This window comes from Hyperoodon ampullatus, assembly GCF_949752795.1.
Source record: "Hyperoodon ampullatus genome assembly, chromosome: 15".
NCBI lineage: Eukaryota > Metazoa > Chordata > Mammalia > Artiodactyla > Ziphiidae > Hyperoodon > Hyperoodon ampullatus.
In genome coordinates this window covers 4,469,816-4,475,695 of record NC_136928.1, presented here as the reverse complement: position 1 = coordinate 4,475,695, position 5,880 = coordinate 4,469,816, and the positions used below count along the sequence as shown (strand labels likewise).

Genomic DNA, 5,880 nt, shown 5'->3' with positions numbered 1-5,880 from the left:
TAAAAGGCTGAGCAGAAATGAGTTCCTCTGTTTCTTTTTTTTTTTTTTAACATCTTTATTGGAGTATAATTGCTTTACAGTGGTGTGTTACTTTCTGCTTTATAACAAAGTGAATCAGTTATACATATACATATGTTCCCATATCTCTTCCCTCTTGCATCTCCCTCCCTCCCACCCTCCCTACCCCACCCCTCCAGGCAGTCACAAAGCACCGAGCTGATCTCCCTGTGCTATGCAGCTGCTTCCCACTAGCTATCTATTTTACGTTTGGTAGTGTATATATGTCCATGCCACTCTCTCACTTTGTCACAGCTTACCCTTCCCTCTGTTTCTTACCTGTGTTTCCTGACAGTCTCTAACAGTAGCCAGGGTTTGAGATGGTGGCTGGATTTCTCTCCCAGACAACGTAATTGAGCACATCAGTGCTACTCCACTCCCATCCACTGGCATTGGTCTCAGAGCCCTATAGAGCAGAGGATGGAGTCAGGTGAGGCAGAAAGGCCTTTAGAATTCTCCTGGCCATATTCCATCAGCTGGAATGACTGATCCCCTCCCCAGCATCATGGAATTTGCTCTGCTCTTCTAGGTGATGCCCCATAATTCTCCTCTGGGAAACTCTCCGAAACTCTTTGCTCTTATTGGCAAATTCCAAAGCAAATGATCACAAATACCAATGGAATCCCTACGAGTAATGTGTCACTGTGTGAACTGCACTTGGTGGTGCATTTGTGATTACCCTCAGAACCTCCAAGACAATGTGTTTTATAAAAGGGAAAAATGTGTCAATCCTAAATCTTCATTTACCACTTGCTAAGCACAGCATGTACAGACTCAGGGAAGCTCAGAGAACTGAATTACAAGGCATGATGTGTGAACTGTGTAAAAGTTTGACAAGAGGCAGATTAATTTTAGCTGGAGGCTAGGGACCTGCACAGAACTCAGCTCTTCAGCTGGCCTCAAGGTTCTCCATTTTCTCCTATTATCCCCTGAGCTCCAGGGATCTCTAGGATATTTTCTTGGCAGGGGCAGGGGATAGGAAGGGCCTGGGTGGCCATAACATCTTGGGAGGTAACAGATTAAAGAGGATGTAAGTGTACCTCTGTGGGCTCATGGAGCCCAATCTAGATGTCTGAGAGGGTTTTCAAGCTGTTCTTGACCAGGGAGGCCACGAAGGATCCCTCACTCCCACTGAGCACAGACACGAGGTGTCCTGAGGGCCTCTTCTGGCAGGCCATCTGTGTGGAGATGGGAGAGACTGAGGAGGAGCTTGAGACCCTCACTGAGGGAAGGACAGGGCTAAGGTAGGTGAGAAGGGGTTGTGTTTGCAAAAGATGAGGTGCTCATTCTCACCCTCAAGAAACTCTAGAGAATGGAGACTCCCAGACCCCAAACCCTGTCTCTAATTTGCTTCTCCTTTTCAGCCTTAACTGCAAATCCCAGCACTCATGTCTGCATCCATCCAGGTTTGGGTGTTATAAACAAGGCATAACAGTAGGACACATAGGCCATGGAGCCTCTCGGACAGCTGATCCGTGCAGAGGGCAGTTCCTTCTGGGAATCTTCCCCTGAGGAGGAAAACATAAAGGAGAAGGATGGAGTAAAATGGAGAGAAGATATTGGAGTGGGGGGGTGACCTTGAATAATATCTATGAGGCCAGTGCTTGGGAAAGTGACATCGCACACCTGACTGCTTGACACTATTGCCAACACTCCCAGGATTTTTTTTTTTATCATGAACTAAACCTAGTAATTGGGAGATGGTCGGTTTTCTTTTTATTCTTTATTTCTTTTTATTCATCTGCCTTATTCAAAAGTCCAACTTTTCTCCTCTTCTGGGCTGACTATTCTTTTACTGGATCCTTCAGTCTTTCTCCTTCTATTCATCTCCTTAAAAACACTCTATACTTTCCCTCCTTAACACCCACATAAATTAGACTCTACTGAGAAAATGGAAATCATCTCATCCCACTGGTACTGGACCACTGGAGAGACTCCCACCACTAGTTACCCTGAAGGAAGGAGTGATGATACAGGAATTGCAGGCAGTGTTGTCGTGTGGGGAGGTACCATTACCATGGTAAGCACACAGGAGATTTCCTCGTGCTAGAGGCAGAGAAATCTCACCTAGGACCTGAGACAGGAGCATTAGGCAGGAGCACAGCATCCATGGAAGGCATCATTTTGTCTGTGATGTGCAGAGGCAACCAGAGAACTAAAGGAAGGGTGGTCAGAGAGAGGGCATGAGAAACCCCCTGTTGTACCTCTTGTCTCTTCCTCTGTCTAGTCCCCTTAGAATAAATCTATCTTGATGGCATCCATCCCCTTCTAAATATCAATATTTATTATAAATATCAATAATTCTCATGAATAAAAATTCTTTGGTGTCCTCAATACTTTTTAAGAGGGTAAAGTGTCCTGAGATCAAAATGGTTTGATAACCTCTGATTAACAACGAGATACCAATTTCCAGGACAAATTTTATGTTACAAAACAGGGATACAATCAACAAAGTCTAGAAGGTGGGGTAAACTCTACAGGATAAATGACTCCATTTCCTTAGCAAATGAATTTAAGGAAGTAAAGCAATATGAAATTCTTAACATTTGAGAGACGTATTAATCAAATACAAGGTATGTCTCATGTTTAGATCATGATTTGAACAAATCACATGAGAAAATAATTTTGAGACACTTGACTAGGTGTGAACATTTGAAAATATTAAGGGGTTCTATTATTTTTAGGTGCGATTACAATATTGTACTTATATTTAAAGTGATATTATCATTTACAGATAGATGATAGAATACTTTCAGTTGAAATATGTTGTTCAGGATTTGCTTCAAAATAATCCAGTGTAGTAAGGGTAAGAAAAGGAATATAGATGAAATGAAAGGCCATGTGGGATAATTGTCATTGCTTGGTGATAGATACCTAGAGGATCAACATACTATTCATTTTGGGTTTCTTTGATTATTCTTCCATAAAATCTTGGGGAAATTTTCTGGAAAAAAGAAAAACTGAGGCTCAACAATTGTTGAGAAAAAAATTTTAAGACCAGTCTGACTCAAGAATATAGGTGCAAAATTCCTGAACAAAATACTAAGCCAAAGAAGTTTACCAGTGTATGTAATAAATGAAGGTAAGAATATTTTAGTAAAAATATTACTAAATTTGACCACTTTAAAACAAAAATAAAAATAAAATAACAAAGTAAATGTGAAGGGAAAAATGAGAGAAAATACTTTATATAGATATACATCTGACAAAGAATTGATTTCTAGAATATGTTTATAACAGTAAATTCAACAAGAAATTGAACAATACATTCATTAGAAAAGAAGAGTGAAAAAACATGAGCATGCATTTCAGTAGAGAAGAAGCACAGTGATCAATACATATATGACAATATGTCAACCTCATTAGCAATCAATGAAATTAAAATCAAAATGACCTATCAGAATGACAAAAAAGAAATTTTGACTTTCCAAAATTTTGGTGAGGGTTTGGAGCAATGAGTTGTCCATATTGCTGCTGGCAGTAGTATAAATTGATAGAACCCTTTTGGAAAACTGGCATTTTCTTACAGCCTGATACTCAATCATTCCACTCCTAGGAATATATAGTTTGCATATAAATGCCAAATAGTATGTATACACAGGATGTTAATAGCATCACTAATTATAATGGAAAAAAAGCCAAAAACAAACCAAATGTCCATTAACAGGAAACTGGATAAACATTTTGTGGTTTAAATAAGCAATGTATCTGAAGGAAACTGAGTGAATCACAGTTACAAGCATCGGTATGGCTTAACCTCAAAGACATAATGTTGAGGAAAATTTATCAAAATACAGAAGATTATAAACTGTGTAATTTCATTGTTTAAAAGGTCAAAAACAAAATTTGAAAAGGCTTCTATATCATTTAGGCATACTTTTACATAATAAATTATATTAAGAGGAGGGGAATGATAATTTCAAAATTCTGAATTGTTACCTCTGAATGAAGGGAGAAGGAAATTGTTGGAATGAGGACACAGGAAGCTTCAAATATATTAGCAGTTATATACTTTTTAAGTATAGTGGTGGTTACTTGAATTAAAAATTGTTCTTTTAATCATATAGATAATACTTTTATTGTCCTCTCTCTATAAAGTATGGTATTAAAAGTTAAAGAAAATTGAATTAAGTAATGTAAGAAGACCAGAAATAATTTTAAATGGTCTTTAAATTATTAGAGTTAGCCCACAGAAATCAATCTAAAACAATTGTTGAACTTCAGACAAAGGTTTCATCAAGATAGTTGTCAGGTTATAGTCATCGGAAGGCTTGACTGGGGATGGACTATCCACTTCCAAGATGACTCATTAATATGCTAAATTTGTGCTGGCTGTTGGTAGAAGGCTTCAGTTCCTTAGCACGTGGACCTTTCCATAGGGCTTCTGGAGCGTTCTTACAATGTGGTGACTAGCTTCCTCCAGCACAAGTGATCTAAGAGAAAGCAAGGCAAGAGCTGCAATGTCATTTAAAACATAGCTTTAGATGTTGCACGTGGTCATTTCTGTAATATCTTATTAGTTACACGTGTCAGTTCAGTCCAATATGGTATGGACTTATATGAGCATGTAAATACCAGGAGGAAGGGATCATTAGGTCTTATCATAATAGCTTGCTACCAGAATTGGAACCCGATACTTTATCAGTTAGAAGTCATAGAAGTCAGAAGTCCTATATAAGAGGGCTGGTCCTTTATTTTATTTTTCTCCTCTAGGAGATCCTTCTGAATGTATGTAATATATACCATTTTTACATGGGAGGATAAATTTCACTCAATTCCATCCAGCATCCCTCAAACTTCAAATAAACTTGGATGTGTGTGAGAGTAGGAAACAGGGTGTTTATCTCCTGCTAGTTACAGAATCTCATGCTTATGGCCCTACCTATTCAAAATGTTCAGTTATAAACTGAATTTATCATTGCTCTCCTGTTTAAAATCTTTCAATAGTTTCTTCATTATATATTTTTGTGATTAGCTATTGCTGCACAGCAAACTATCCCTATTTAGTGGCTTAAATAAACAATTTATTACTATTTCTAATGGTTTTGAGAGTTAACTAGGCATACTTATATGGTTCTTCCTGGGGATTTCTCATGCAGATAATAGCTGGAGCTGGAGTCACATGAAGGATCAAATGGAGGACTGAACCTCAAAGATGACCACATACAGGAGTGTACTTGATGCTGACTATTATTGGCTGAAAACTCAGTTGGATCTGTTAATTAGTGTGTCAACATAGGGCCTTTCTATGTGGCTTGGACTTCTTATAGCATGAAGGTGTCAGGATAGCAGGACTTTCTTTGTTGATCAGGGCTCTTAAAGGGCAAAGAAGAAGTGACCAGTTGTCTTAGAATAGGTTGAGAAATGACATTATGTCATGTACACCATACTCTATTGGTCAAGCATGTGTTTGTATTCCCAGCATCTAGAACTTTAAGCACTCAGTGATGCTTATTTGAATAAATTAATAGATTTATTCATAATGATTTTGATAATTATAGCAGCTGCATTTAATTTCATAATGCCTTACAGGTTTAGGAGACTTGGATTTTAATTTTATTTCTTTCATTTAATATGTTAATTTGGGGAAGTAATTTAATCCTCCCCTTCCTGGATCTGTGTTACTCAGTTTTCCAATGAGGATTTTGGATGAAGCGGACTCTGAGGTACATTCTATAATTCTCCTTTTGTTGACTGGAATGCTGTAAATACTATGAATGTGGGTCAAGAGACCCACTGAAAAATATTTATTGCTCTCATATTAAAACCTTAGGTAATCTTTAGGATGGCATCTTCTTACCTTATTGCACCAGAGGAATAATT

The 5,880-nt window shown here is 38.0% G+C and overlaps 1 pseudogene across 1 annotated transcript; it reads right to left on the bottom strand.

Annotated features, from left to right (window-relative positions):
• Positions 1 to 355: 355 nt before the first annotated feature.
• On the bottom strand, positions 356 to 2,164 carry LOC307064832 (lithostathine-like; annotated as a pseudogene). The gene is made up of 5 exons: positions 2,125 to 2,164; positions 1,448 to 1,565; positions 1,148 to 1,235; positions 672 to 745; positions 356 to 463 (listed from the first exon to the last, which is right to left on the bottom strand). The product of its transcript is annotated as a lithostathine-like (transcript).
• Between the last annotated feature and the right edge of the window lie 3,716 nt (positions 2,165 to 5,880).